At 40.1% G+C, this 15,089-nt stretch overlaps 2 protein-coding genes and 1 long non-coding RNA gene across 6 annotated transcripts in view; 2 read left to right on the top strand and 1 right to left on the bottom strand.

The window, feature by feature from the left end:
- The window catches only part of LOC126866652 (G-protein coupled receptor moody), a 16,759-nt gene extending 8,817 nt beyond the window's left edge, over window positions 1–7,942 (bottom strand). For both annotated transcript variants that reach the window (XM_050620508.1, XM_050620506.1), the window contains exon 1: window positions 7,400–7,942. The gene's annotated coding sequence lies outside the window, so the exon portion shown is untranslated. The remainder of the gene's footprint in view (window positions 1–7,399) is intronic.
- On the top strand, window positions 2,079–4,387 carry LOC126866662 (uncharacterized). Of its 2 annotated transcripts, none has more exons than XR_007689991.1 (4): window positions 2,079–3,164; window positions 3,267–3,793; window positions 3,862–4,212; window positions 4,317–4,387. It is a non-coding gene; the product is annotated as an uncharacterized LOC126866662 (long non-coding RNA). The 2 variants fall into 2 exon arrangements; XR_007689990.1 differs by having other exon boundaries at window positions 2,080–3,164; window positions 4,284–4,387.
- The window catches only part of LOC126866644 (G-protein coupled receptor moody), a 24,266-nt gene continuing 13,703 nt past the window's right edge, over window positions 4,527–15,089 (top strand). Inside the window, exon 1 of one of the 2 annotated variants that reach the window (XM_050620492.1) lies at window positions 4,527–4,663. The gene's annotated coding sequence lies outside the window, so the exon portion shown is untranslated. Of the gene's footprint in view, window positions 4,664–13,419; window positions 14,663–15,089 lie in introns of those variants that run through there. The other variant, XM_050620493.1, reaches the window with a different exon arrangement.

The raw sequence follows: 15,089 nt of genomic DNA, 5'->3' as shown, positions 1-15,089 counted from the left end.
CATTAACGTTAAAGGAAGAACGCTACATCCAAATTGCATCGAAATTATGAATTATTCATATTGACGAGGAATTTCTACAATACGATATTTATCTTTAACACATTGTCAGTACACGTTTTCTCGGTATATATTCTTTCTTATCTATTTATCCTCGTTTGTCATTTGCGGTCTGTAGTTCGACTTATAATAATTTATATTCACTGTAAGGTCGCTGTTATCGTATCCTGTTATGTTCGATGTGCTGCGTGGCGTTTCACTGCGAAAATTCGTTCTATGACTTAACTCGAACTGGATGAGTGTTCCATCAATCGTCCAATATATTTGTAATTTATTTTTTCCGACGAAGAACGCTCTATAAAAAAAAAAAAAAGAAAAAGACATTTTTCGGAAGAAAAATATCGTCGACGATAATCTACAATTTTTGTAAAGTTCTCGATGATGTCACGCAGGTGTACGCGATTAGTCTTCGTCATAGACTTGTCAAAAGACGAGTGATCTACTTGCTGGAATTCATCGTTGCAAGAATACGATGTGAAGGATTGGAATTGGAATTTAGAATTAGAATTAGAATTGGGATTAGAATCAGAATTACAATAGTTTTGAAGGAAACGACAAAGATATCGATAAATAAGCTATACGATGTGTTCAAGCTACGTTGGATTTAGTAAACTAGGGTCAAGCTGCGGTGCATTAACCTCGATTGAGATTAATTAAGGGAAATTAACGGACACCCGGTACTAGGCGTCCCCCGTAACAAAAAACTCGTCAAAACTGATGGCAGACATGGGAACCGACGGATGATGTCGTTGTCTCGTTGTCCTACCTCCTCTCTCCACACTGAACCTTTTGTTATCTCTTTGTGCTGGTTACGATCGACTAAATACATCGATTTCGGCCCACAGTCTACTGTATCCGGGCAGCAACATTTTTTATTCGAAAGTGTCTTTTCGAGTGGCGTGTCAGATCGCTGAAGATCGGAAAACGAGGGTCTTTTTTCGCGGGAGCGAACGCTCTTCAAAATTCGTTCTTACAAACATTTGACCGACGATGGTCGGAAATGTAGAAATCCGTGTAGAATCGCGATCGTACGGAGCGATACGCAAGCGGTAAACCGCAAATGCCAATTTTTCCGCTCGTCGCTCTCTGTGCGAAGATATAGAAAAGCAAAAAATTATCCAAGCCCGTGCCAATACTCGCACTCGCCACTCAAAGTAGCTCGAGAGTATAAAATTTGATAAAAGATATATTCGGTCAACGAGTAGACCGAAATTTTACTTTTTGAAAAAGTTATTTATTACAAAAGTCCTACGACAACTTTCATTTGCAACGTTTCAAGATGTTGTATGAATTTCATTGTTGAATTTTATTCTTCGCAAGACTGTACAATCTAGGGGTTGATCTTTCGAAAAAATTTGTCTCGCTTCTCGAATACTTTCGTAGTTACAAGCGAGCGCGTAAAGCTGACTGACGCGTTGTTGCGTCACGTCGAAAGGGGAAATCGCCTCTTCTTCTCAGCCTCATCTGCTAGATATTCCGCGCGTAGAGAAACTTGGCGTTGTCGTTGCGTTCCCAGGCTACCGGACGGTCGATGGTATTTCTCGTGTTTCAGCGTGGTACACCTTGACGCGTGACAAAACCGCATAGAAGACGACACGTCCCTCGTCTTCCATAGAATCCGACTGGCGATCGACTGACGTCACCGAATGATTTCCGAGTTAATCACGCGGCGAATGGCAATGAATGAGTCAAGTTGAGTCACGGTGAAAGTATCTAGAGGTGTCAAGAGGCCGACGAGTCGCGGACCATCGGCACGCATACTGCGCTCATGCAAATCGACTGATTATCTTGTTTATCGACAATGTACTTTTACCTAGGACGATGACTGCCTCCATTCATGGGCAACAACGACGGTCACATTGGATTTGCAATGACTAAAGTGTAGGTGTGAATAAGATACCACTTATCGTTAGATACACACAGGCTGGCTATTTGAATACTCGTAAACACCTAGTATAAACGTTGTATCTATATTATTCGTGAAATTCATGAAATTCATTTTTCAGGATATACAGGGTGCAGTTGAACGACACGTTCTATTGGGTTGGCAACCGAGTGAGTGACATTAGATGGTAATGACAAAATCTGTAATCACTTGGTTGCCAACACAATATAAACCGTGCCGCGGTAAAATCGTGCAACTGTGATTAACAGGCCCTTTGGCCGCATACAGGCGAGCGTCGCTCCTTTGACTTCTTCGGACCCCTTTCTGTAACGACCGTCACCTCCGCGTACAGTAGCTCCAGGAAGTTTTCCAATGCTTTCCCAACCACACCACGGAACATTATTTCTATTCTTTTTTATTTTTTATTTTTACGTTTGGTAAATCTGTCTAATTTTATTACTAAATAATTATTAAATGACACGTGGATGGCTACACTCAGCGGCAAAGCATCTTCCAGTTTGGGGTTAGGTTGGAATTACATTTCGTCAACGTTGTCGTAACGAGACTGTCGCGATTATCGTAGTAAGTTTGCAATCAATTCATAGAAGTTGCACGAGTATTTTCGCAGCGATTTTAACCTACAATTAGCGTTTTGACGATGGTCTCACTACTATAACGCGGTAGAAACTTCCAAAACTGTTGGAACGATCACTTTTCTGACCCAAAATTTCAATTTATTCGAGCACACGTTGACAACAATTGTCAGATTCCTTGAACATCTATGGGTTTCGTACCATAATTTTCGGTAATTCGTATAGTTTGTTCGACAGGGATTGCATGGAATTTTTTTTTGGAACCATTTTTCGAATGCCACTAATGCTTCAACACGAGAACGCATCTCACGTTCGTTAGAACGCTATTAGCTTTGAACTAGGCTGCTCTTATTACAACGAGATTTCGATGGATCGAACAAAGCGAAGAATACACAAGAACATGGCGAACGATCGACTGTACGCAAATACTTCGACGTTCGCGTTGCGTAATATCGTCGATAAATATTTTCCAATTTCGATGTATCATTTTTAAATTCGTTTCAAATTTTAGGTTGAATTTTAAAGTTGCGGATAACTTGGCTCGTCCGGGTGCTGAACGAGCTTGCGAAATGTTCGTAATTTAATGGAAAAACGAGAATCTAATGGTCAGCTTTGGGGTTAAGAAACAGGTATCAAACCATAGCAACGTCTAATGAACTATAGCGATGACGATAAACCGTACGAAGACTACGGACGGATATAAATAATTTAATTTCGACTTACTGTTTTAGGAACAATGTTTACCCGGTTTTATTCGCGTGGGTGAGCTTTCCCTGAACTCGAGTGCACGTGTGCACAGCGTTCACATGTTGCTGTCGAAATACGAGCGACTGTAAATTTCAATCTGCATACTGTACTAGTGCTTTAACAGCATTAACGCTAAGAATACGATCAGTGTCACAATAACGCGCAGCCATTGTTTCGTTCTCTGGTTTCCTTCGCCACGATCGCGTTTACCGTTCCTTGACTTTGAACCTCTATCTCTTGGAACACACTTTTTAACATTTTTCTTCTTCTTTCGAAAAACTTTTTAAAAATTTCTAACATTCTTTCGTGTTCCGTTCTCTTCGATTTCTATATTTTCTTCTAAATTCACGAAGATAGTCGCGTATACCGTAGAGAAGCTATCTTTGTAGAAAGAAACGAGAGGAAAGTTTGGAAAATATCGTGGAGAAGACTGCGGATTTTTATACGTTTTTAGGAACCTTCAAAATTGCATCGAGTCTACGTACGAAGAAACATAGAAAATATTCGAAATGTATGTACCGTCTTCTACGATTCTGGGTATCCTGTTAGCAATTAAATGATCGCGGATTTTGTCATTAGGTGGTAACTTAGTTGCCAATCCAATGAAACAGACAAACTGGAAGACGCTTTCCCGCTGAGCGTAGCCATCCACGTGCCATTTAATAATTATTTAGTAACAAAATTAGACAAATTTACCAAACGTCCAGCTGGACAAATCGCAAAGTACAAATTAAAAATAAAAAAGAATAGAAATAATGTTCCGTGGTGTGGTCAGAAAAGCGTTGGAAAACTTCCTGCAGCCACTGTACGCGGAGGCGACGATCGTCACAGAAAGGGGCCCGAAGAAGTCAAAGGAGCGACGCTCCTGGGCCTGTTAATCGCAGTTGCACGATTTTACCGCGACACGGTTTATATCGTGTTGGCAACCAAGTAATTACAGATTTTGTCATTACCACCTAATGACTTAGGTCACTTAGCCTAATGACTTAGCAATCACTTAGTTGCCAACCCAATACTTCGTGACACGTCGATAGTGGCAAGAGGAGCTAAAGCGTTGGCTGTCGTCCAGAACGCAGCAGTCCATCACTTCCATTCACGTTACGCAGGTAAACGCGCCTCGTCGATGTACAATATGTAGAATTTGAACGATCGTGTATTTCACTTGCCTCTGTTACAAACGTGAAACGTTTCGACGAACGATTTGGAAGGTTTCACCGTGACTCGTTTTTCTTCTTACGGTGAAATTTCGTTGGCGCGCTACGAAGCAGCCAAAGCCCGATGACGATGACGCACAAGAGCAAAGGGTTAATGTATCGAGATCGGGAGAACGAGGCGCGGGTTGGAAAATGGGACAGACGGACTGCCGCAATTGAGGATTCACGTTAGTTTCCGAGAATTCTAGATTGCCTTTAATTAATCGCTATCGCGTTGTTAAGCAGACTACGAGTTTTCGCATCCACGTCGATAATTACGCGCTACAAACGGCCAATGCTTTCTAAACGAACGATGCAAACGCGTTCGGCCCGGCTCGATACGTCTTCCAGCCGCTATAAATATTTAATGGATTTAAAAGAGCAAAACAGACTTATGCAAATGGATGGACGTTGAAGAAACTCGAAAAAGTCGGGGATGAGTCGATGATGTCGTTGCGTTTTATTAAACGACGAACTACGTACAGCGAGATGAATCATAACGATTTGTTAATGAAACGGCAAAGCGAAGAAAAATGTAACGATGGTGGCTAGACTATTTTTACGAGATTATACTCGATCGGAGAATGTTTCAATTTTGGGAAAAATCTGTCTGCTGTTTTGCTTGTTTATTTTTATATTCTTCATTTATCGTATTAGTTTGTTTTCTTAAAGTTTCTTTCGTTTTATAAGAAAATAATAGACGCACAGTGTTTTTTCTTTTATATTAGTTTATTGAATTATGCACCGATTTATTGAATTATCGAACGTAATAATAGAAATAGAAGGAAATGGATCATTCAATGAAATAATATAAAACAGAAATTGTTGTCTATCTATTATCACCTTATGGAACGGAAGAAACTTTTCGGACAACCTAATATATTCTTCATGCTCGTATCGCATCGGATATTTTCTCTTCTTTTTGCTAATTAATTCGTGAAAAAGGCGGAATACGCGAAAGGAACAGAAACCGAGAGATCGAACGATGAAAGCAAATATTTCCAATTTACAAACTGCGTGTATTTTGATAACGTCTATGAAAATATAACGTCCATTTCGGATCGCACAGAAATATAGAAAACAGCAGGGTTGATCTTGCATATTTTTCATCCGGATAATGTCAACTAATATATCGTATCGCGGAAGTAACGTTCAACTTGTGTCAACGTTACGCGCTACAATTTTTCTAATATTCCAAGATCCATTTTTAAATTGTTGAAAAATATGATCGGGTTTCTCGAAATCTTATCTACGAAACAAGACATCTTTGCGTTGTTTTACTAAAAACTAACGTTCAAAATTATCAAAAAGGTTCCCCAAAGGTAAACAGAAAATTCGCAGAGTCAAAGATTTCTTATCTGCAACTACGTTCCACGTGCAAATCCTGTGCCGTAGACTTTTGCGACTGACTATACTTTACTACGCTCTAAAATTTTCCTAATGTTCCAAGATCGATTTTTAAATTGTTGAAAAATATGATCGGGTTTCTCGAAATCTTATCTACGAAACAAGACATCTTGGCGTTGTTTTACTAAAAACTAACGTTCAAAATTATCAAAAAGGTTCCCCAAAGGTAAACAGAAAATTCGTAGAGCCAAAGATTTCTTATCTGCAACTATGTTCCACGTGCAAATCCTGTGCCGTAGACTTTTGCGACTGACTATACTTTACTACACTCTAAAATTTTCCTAATGTTCCAAGATCGATTTTTAAATTGTTGAAAAATATGATCGAGTTTCTTGAAATCTTATTTACGAAACAAAGCAACTTGGCGTGGATTTACTGAAAACTAACGTTCAAAATTATCAAAAAGGTTCTCCAAAGGTAAACAGAAAATTCGTAGAGTCAAATATTTCTTATCTGCAACTATGTTCCACGTGCAAATCCTGTGCCGTAGACTTTTGCGACTGACTATACTTTACTACGCGCTACAATTTTCCTAATGTTTCAAGATCGATTTTTAAATTGTTGAAAAATATGATCGGGTTTCTTGAAATCTTATCTACGAAACAAGACATCTTGGCGTTGTTTTACTAAAAACTAACGTTCAAAATTATCAAAGAGGTTCTCCAAAGGTAAACAGAAAATTCGTAGAGCCAAAGATTTCTTATCTGCAACTATGTTCCACGTGCAAATCCTGTGCCGTAGACTTTTGCGACTGACTATACTTTACTACGCTCTAAAATTTTTCTAATGTTCCAAGATCGATTTTTAAATTGTTGAAAAATATGATCGGGTTTCTTGAAATCTTATCTACGAAACAAGACATCTTGGCGTTGTTTTACTAAAAACTAACGTTCAAAATTATCAAAGAGGTTCTCCAAAGGTAAACAGAAAATTCGTAGAGCCAAAGATTTCTTATCTGCAACTATGTTCCACGTGCAAATCCTGTGCCGTAGACTTTTGCGACTGACTATACTTTACTACGCGCGTTTATGAACGGAGTTGAAAACCGATCGGAGCCGTGACACATTCGAAAGCCGCCCACAGCGCACCACGTGCTCCGCACGTCTGCAGCCGAGGTCTCGCTAGGGAGACAGTGACAAAGAAGACGCAACGGGAAAAAGAGAAAAAGAAAAAAAAAAGGAAGAAAGAAATACACGAACGTCGTGCGTGTCGCGCATTGTATCGTCCTTTTTTCGTTTCAAAACCATTCGTCGTCGTACGAGGTCCATAGGCAGGTTTTTTGCCTCGATCTTGGCATTGGTCCTCAAAATGACGCACATGTCGTCTCCGGGACCAATTGCCATTCTGTATCGGCAAGAACATCGCTAACTATCGTCTTCTCGCGTCCACTCGACGCACTTCAACGTCACTTGAAAATTCCACTCGACTTTCGTACTTTCGCATTTTTCTTAACAGCAATACGCAACGATCGGATAAAGCTCGTGGGAACCGCGTACGAAATTCCGTCTCTGACTCACCGCATTAGTTCCTTTCACGAGTCATCCGTCACAGTAACCGACAGGACATCCGTAGAACGAGGAAAACCTTCGACTGTCCTCGACAGATTAGCAAGTTGCCAGTCCACGTAATGCGAAACAATGTCTATGAAACTGAACGTAAAATTCACCGAACGACGATACCATGCATTTGATAAAATATCGTATTTCCGACTGTATGTGACGTTTAATTTGCTGGTATTTTTGACAAGCAAGTTTGCCTCTTACTGAATAGCTCGAGACAGTTCAAGATCGAACACACTGTTTCTTTTCCGTTTTCCTATACGTTTTTCTTTTTTTTTTTTTTCAATCTTTCCACGATCGACTAGTCGACGATGTATGGAATTAATCGGAGAAAAATGATAAAAATAAAAATTCGCGGCTTTCGACAACGTACGACACTGTCTGCACGGACTGCGATACACGAACGGAAACCGATCGTCACGACGGAAGAAAGACGGTGGCGTGGAGCGACGTGCGATCGGCCTGTTCGTCACCGTCACCGCCGATGGACTGCTTACCGCGCTAGATACGGGCCCAAAGCGAGTCAACAGAGGGGGAACGGACTTAGGCGACTCGAACGACGACGAGTGTAAATGCAAGCTGCTTGTTGACATGTATACGACCGCGAGCGAACCAGCGAAGCTCGAAGATGCTTTTAGGAAACGTTTATCACGCGTTTTGTGCTAATTGTCCAACGACAATTTCGTTTCTCGTTCGAACAAGTACGCACAGTGGCTGGCGAAAGTACATATATATATATATGTTATTCTTTTTATTTAATTTCAGCTTCACAGCTCACAGGAAACGGACTTGGTTTTACGATATTTTCTCAAACCGACGAGCAGTCGTATCTTTCTTACATTCGGCCTCGTAAACGCAAAGTTCGTAAAACCGAAGCCCGTTCTTGGCTCGCCAAAGTTTGTAGCAAAATTTGATAAACGTTAACGGCCGTACGATCGCCCTAATTCAAAATATTTGTTCGCGTCGGCTATCGAAATTGTACTTACACACGCGGGCAACTACCACTACTGTGCTATTTATATAGAATCACGTTGCTAGATCGTCGGAGGAATGACAAAGTTGCTCGAAACCAGCGCCTATTCCTCGTTCGCCCAAGTATCGGTGCGCAACGTTTTACAAAGCTAACGTTATTAACAGGGGAGATTTAAAGTTTATCGAGTCGAAGAATACAGTTTTAGCTACATATTCACAATAAACGGTGAATTTTTGCAGTGGTATGTCAGGCAAAGCTACCGATACGCGGCGATACGACGTAGCCATGCTGTATTATGTGTCGGCGCTTTACATTTTTCGTTGTATGATACAATTTTTGGGTTTAAGCCGCTGGGGAGCGAAGCTTCTTTATGTATTTTTTTTTTTTTATTTTTTCTGTTCTGAAAAGTACCTGAAAACAGGTACACGATTACGTTGACTCGAGATATCCGTCGAGGCGCGTCAACCGTCAAAATCGTGGTCGTTCACGAGCGACTATCGCTGGTTGCGATGCTGGTTTTCTCGCCGCGGCAATCACTCGCATTGTGAAGATCAACGATATTCTTTACGGTGGCTGGCGATCAACGTAGACGACGAGTTTCCGTGAAACCCGCATCCGGGTACCAGGAACCAACGAGATTACGTTAATTTGTGAGCTACGCGAGCGTACGATAAATCACACGCACGAACGTCTATTGGCGTTGATTAAGATTTTCGCGTGCTCGTCTCTGCGTATCGATTCTTCGAATTTGTTAGAGTTTAGCGCGTACGCGCGATATCGCGTACGGAGTAAAGTTAAAGCGATTTAGGTCGACGTTTTTATAGAAAGGGGGCCGAACAACGAGCGGTCCCTTGACGATAAATCGTCAAACGCTCGGTTTTTATTAGAGCCGGGGGTGTAACCGTAAGCTTAATCTGGGGCAATATGAAACGCTGCCGGTGAGTGGCAAACCGTCGACGCTTCAGCGACGATAGCGCGTCAAACGATCTCATCGATTCGAATCATAGTTTTCCGCGGACCTCGCGTTCCGAGAAATTTCCCCGTTTAACGCGAAAGCGCCACTCTCTAATTTCTGGAACGATTCGTTGTTTCTCCGTGCGTGTGCGATGACTCACGAAAATATTCGATTGCTTACGAAATCACGGATGACATTCTCTTCTTCTTTGCGAGGAACGCGTTACGTTCGTTCAACGAGCAAACTATCGCGCCATCGTACCGATAAAACGCGAAATCGATATAAAAACGCGTTAAAAAGTTGTCAGACGTTTATCGCAAAGCGTACGATATCAGCGGTGTCCGCGATTTTGCGTTATATGAATTTTTTTTTTTTTAACCGAGAACGACGTTTAATATAGTCGATAACGATCGTTTATGGCTGCTATTAAATCTCGATTAATTCTAAACTACAAACGACGAGTAGATAAGCTAGAAGCTTTCTCGTTCGTTTTATTTATACAAAATATATCATGGTTATTGGCCGTTTTCACAAATATACAGGGTGGTTGGTAACTGGTGGCACTAACGGAAAGGGGGTGATTCTACGCGAGAAAAGAAGTCGAAAATATAGAATACAATTTTTTTTTTTTTTTCATTTTTCCATCGAGGCAATTCAAAGTCGATTTTCTCGAAAACAAAGCCTCGAACGAAAAATTGTTATTCTATATTTTCGACTTCTTTTTTCGCGTACAATCACCCCCTTTCCGCTTGTACCACCAGTTACCAACCACCCTGTATAAAAATGCTCACTACGAGTTACCTTGTACATTTATTTGTACGTCTATCGAACAGCTACGTATCTCTCGTACACAGATTCACTGATAATCTATGTGTCACAGTTTCTCGTACGAATTCTTCTCGACTTCCTCTGTTCAACCGCGTAAAATAGGAAAGTTAGCCGGAAACCTGACGACAAATCGTCAATTACGAACGTATCGGGGAAAATCGCGTGAAGATTCAACGACTCTCGATTTCTAAGATAACAAACAGACGGACGCGCGTGTTACGCAACGTAGAGACGAAAGAATCGATTGGAAAATCGTACGAAACAGCGGCTGTGTGCAACCATCGATCGACGAAAGATCTCGAAGAATTGGCGTAACGCGATAAAACGTAACGGTGGAGACCCAATCGCGAAGCTTCGGTTTACAGACGATTTAAATCATCCCCTTCGTCGAATCGTCTGGACGAAAAGCTTCCGTTTTAATTAATTATATTTACCCGGTGAACGATCGAGCGAACGGGTAAATGGCGTTTCCTTCTTGCGAAGGAGGAGGCAGACGAAAGAAAAAAAGAGGAGAACGGTGATTCCACTTCCGATTTATTAGGGGCGCGGTAGATGCTCTTCCGTTGTGCACGCTCGTACCCAGCTGCTTTCTCCCCCTTTGTGCGGCTCGATCGTACGGCAGCCTGGCTGCTAAGCAAATGTAATTATTTTTAAAAAGGATGTAGGGACCGTGGTGTTTTCATGCGGACGGAACGCGTGCTTCGAACGAAAGCGTAGGTGCTTTAAGAGTAAGCATCGAGGATGAGTCGATATGCGCCACGTTTCTATAAATCATTCGGGAAGCGTAATCGCGGTGTACACCTACATCCAGCAGCTTTCTTACGGACAACGATCGCGTGATTTGTAATGTCGCGTGCACCGGAAGTCATCGTACAATACGACGGCATTTACGTGGAATTTTAAAACGCTTTAAACGGAAATTTAAAACGTTTTGTAGAAAGTTCGCGTTTCCGACGTTTGTCTGGAACAGCGAATCTTTAACGACTTTCGATCGTCTTTCTCTTTTGCTTCTCTTCTTTCTTCTTTTTCGTTTTCGAAGAAGAAGAAGAAGAAGAAGAAGAAACACAGGAAACGTAGAGGATGTCCGAAAAATGGAAGTGTAACACGGTGTTTGATGTTACGTAACGTCGCGTATCGTGGTATACAAAGGTGGAAAGGTTTTTCCGAAGTCTGAGATTCTCGCAGAGGTTTAGGGAACGCGTACGATACGTAAAAATGAACGAAACGTTGTTTAAGTTAAGAAGTTTAATTTATCGCGATATTCGGTGGACGAAGAAGATCGCTATTTGGGCTCCAGTTATTTAATTATGCGCGTGAAAATATAAAACCACGCGCACCGTCTAAAAATAACGTTTCGCATGAAAGTGAAAGAGACTTTTGCTCGAATCGACGGATTACTTTGTAGCAGCGTGATTGCCGTTGCCCAGGCTCGTCGTGTATTCTATTAAGCGTCCACGCCTCCACAACGTGGCACGTTAAACGTCGTTCGTTAAACGACGACTTCACTGATTTCACCGTTGATGTCTTACCGCCCTCGGATTTGTTAACAGGTCCAGATTGAAAGAGATCGCCGTAATTCGCGAAGAAATCTCCTTAATTTGCCGTTGTACCGATCGAACGTCTATCGTTCCCCTTGCAAAAGTAAACGAGTCTTCTAAAAATAAATATAAAATTAGAAAATGATCGATCAAATAAAAAAAAAAAAAGAAAGAAAGATCTTTGTGATTTCTGAAAATGTAGATGAATTACGACAAACAAATATATCGACCATAAGCGTGAGCAGAGCAAACATACGTATTATCGAGATAATAGGAAAAATAAACTCAACGATTAATTGTCATTTATTAAAATGATCGATTAAACAAAAAAAGGAAAAAAAAAGAAAGATCTTTGTGATTTTTGACAGAGCAAACATACGTATTATCGAGATAATGGGAAAAATAAGTTCAACGATTAATTGTTATTTATTAAAATTATCGATTAAACAAAAAAAGGAAAAAAAAGAAAGATCTTTGTGATTTCTGACAGAGCAAACATACGTATTATCGAGATAATAGAAAAAATAAGTTCAACGATTAATTGTCATTTATTAAAATGATCGATTAAACAAAAAAAGGAAAAAAAAAGAAAGATCTTTGTGATTTCTGACAGAGCAAGCATACGTATTATCGAGATAATGGGAAAAATAAGTTCAACGATTAATTGTCATTTATTAAAATTATCGATTAAACAAAAGAAAGAAAAAAAAGAAAGATCTTTGTGATTTCTGACAGAGCAAACATACGTATTATCGAGATAATGGGAAAAATAAGTTCAACGATTAATTGTTATTTATTAAAATTATCGATCAAACAAAAAAAAAAGAAAAAAAGAAAGATCTTTGTGATTTCTGAAAATGTAGATGAATTACGACAAACAAATATATCGACTATAAGCGTAAGCAGAGCAAACATACGTAATATCGAGATAATAGGAAAAATAAGCTCAACGATTAATTGTCATTTCTTAAAATTATCGATTAAACAAAAAAAAACAGAAAAAAAGAAAGATCTTTGTGATTTCTGAAAATGTAGATGAATTACGACAAACAAATATATCGACCATAAGCGTAGGCAGAGCAAACATACGTATTATCGAGATAATAGGAAAAATAAGCTCAACGATTAATTGTCATTTCTTAAAATTATCGATTAAACAAAAAAAAAAAAACAGAAAAAAGAAAGATCTTTGTGATTTCTGAAAATGTAGATGAATTACTACAAACAAATATATCGACCATAAGCGTGAGCAGAGCAAACATACGTATTATCGAGATAATAGGAAAAATAAGCTCAACGATTAATTGTCCTTTATTAAAATGATCGATTAAACAAAAGAAGGAAAAAAAAAGAAAGATCTTTGTGATTTCTGACAGAGCAAACATACGTATTATCGAGATAATAGGAAAAATAAGTTCAACGATTAATTGTTATTTATTAAAATGATCGATTAAACAAAAAAAAGAAAAAAAAGAAAGATCTTTGTGATTTCTGACAGAGAAAACATACGTATTATCGAGATAATGGGAAAAATAAGTTCAACGATTAATTGTTATTTATTAAAATTATCGATCAAACAAAAAAAAAAGAAAAAAAAATGATCTTTGTGATTTCTGAAAATGTAGATGAATTACGACAAACAAATATATCGACCATAAGCGTAAGCAGAGCAAACATACGTATTATCGAGATAATGGGAAAAATAAGCTCAACGATTAATTGTGATTTATTAAAATTATCGATAATTAGAAGCGTAATCTTTCTTATTCTTATTAATCGATGTCTAAAAGTTAATGTTTCATATCGACGTTTCTAATTGTAACGCGATTCGTTTATAATACGATTTTTTCATCGGCTAAATATCTATAAACGGCGATGTATGTAGGTCACTATAGCACGTAGATTCGCGTGATTCTCCCAAGAAACTTAATAAAATAGATTTTCGTCCGGTAGAATAAATATTCTCTTGTTCGTGAAGGACACTAACCCCACGCCTGCGCTCTATTAGGATCCAGAAAACTCATCTGTAGAAGCGAATTCGGTGGTCCAGTTGGCCGATCGGTTAGTCGCTTCGCGAATTCCGCGAGACCAGTTCCGATCGAGATTTCTATTTTTGTGGTATCTTGGCTGTCTCGGTCTCTCGTTTGAACCGAAAGCCTACGTGTATTTCGATCGTGGAAAAATCGGCCTACGCATTCGGTTTCTTAAATATCGAGAGGTCGCGTCCAGTCGTCGACAATTTACGACCGAACAGAAATGTAACTACGAGTCCTTTGTAACTCTGAACGCGTACTGTGCGACGAATACTACCAGAGATAAATAAGAAGAGAACGCGACAATTTCTATTTCCGCAATATCTTCGTCGCCTGGCCGAAGAGCCGAACAACTTTCGTCGTGAAGAATCGAATCCGCTGAAAATCTGTTCGATTTTTGAGATAAAACGTTTTATACACAGCGTTGCTCGTTTCTTTCTTCCGCGAGTGCGACGAACGTCGTCGGTGTGAAACTTTGCGCGGAACGTCATCTCGGAAATTCCCTCGGAACTTTCCCTCCTTTGCTAAAAAAACGAAGATCCAAGATGCGCAACAGGTTCAAATACTCGCGTCGTACTTCTCTGGATTTCCCTGCGAAAGGCGACGAACGCGTCGCTAAAGGCGATCGTAGCCCGCGTGTTGTACATCGCGAGGGCGTGAAATCTCATTCATAGTTGGTCGCGCGTGCACGTTTCATGGAAATTGGATGGTTCGAACGCGTAAGATGAGAATAGAAGGCGGAAGAGGCAGATTGAAAACGAAATTTACCGGCAAAGCTGAAAGAGGCGGTTCGGCTGAACCGATCGAAATCTGCACGTGCTTCTGTTCGTCCGTAGTCGCATAAATGATTCGCATCAATGAACTCAGAACCGTCGGCGTCTACTTCTTACGAGGGTAAGCGCTTCTTCTATTGATCGTAGGTAAGAACCGTCGACGATAACGGAACTGTACACGAAACGGCTGACGAAAACGTGAATTCGCTTCTAGCATCTCGTGACACTACGCTGCAGAGGAAGATTGGACGCGTTGTTCGTTCAAAACTAACTCGTCGACGTAACTCGTCGATGCACGGATTATCGTCAGTCGTCGATTTTTAGCCAGTTTATCGGCCTTTCGTCTCCTCTGTTCATCTTTCTGTCCACTATCGATGCAAATATATAATTATAAACTTTCGTTTCCAATCTTTCTGCCGAGACATCGAGACGATGCCTATCTGTTCCTTAAAATTGCGATTATCGTTGCGTTGAAGTAAAAACAAGCGTCGATTTAGGCTGGCAAAGAAGTAGACGTGAACGTAGAGAAGAAAGGGAGAAGAAAAGGA

The sequence above is a fragment of the Bombus huntii genome, chromosome 6 (genome assembly GCF_024542735.1).
Source record: "Bombus huntii isolate Logan2020A chromosome 6, iyBomHunt1.1, whole genome shotgun sequence".
In the NCBI taxonomy this organism is placed as follows: Eukaryota; Metazoa; Arthropoda; class Insecta; order Hymenoptera; family Apidae; genus Bombus; species Bombus huntii.
The sequence above is the reverse complement of the archived record's forward strand: the minus strand, read 5'-3'. Positions and strand labels throughout refer to the sequence as shown.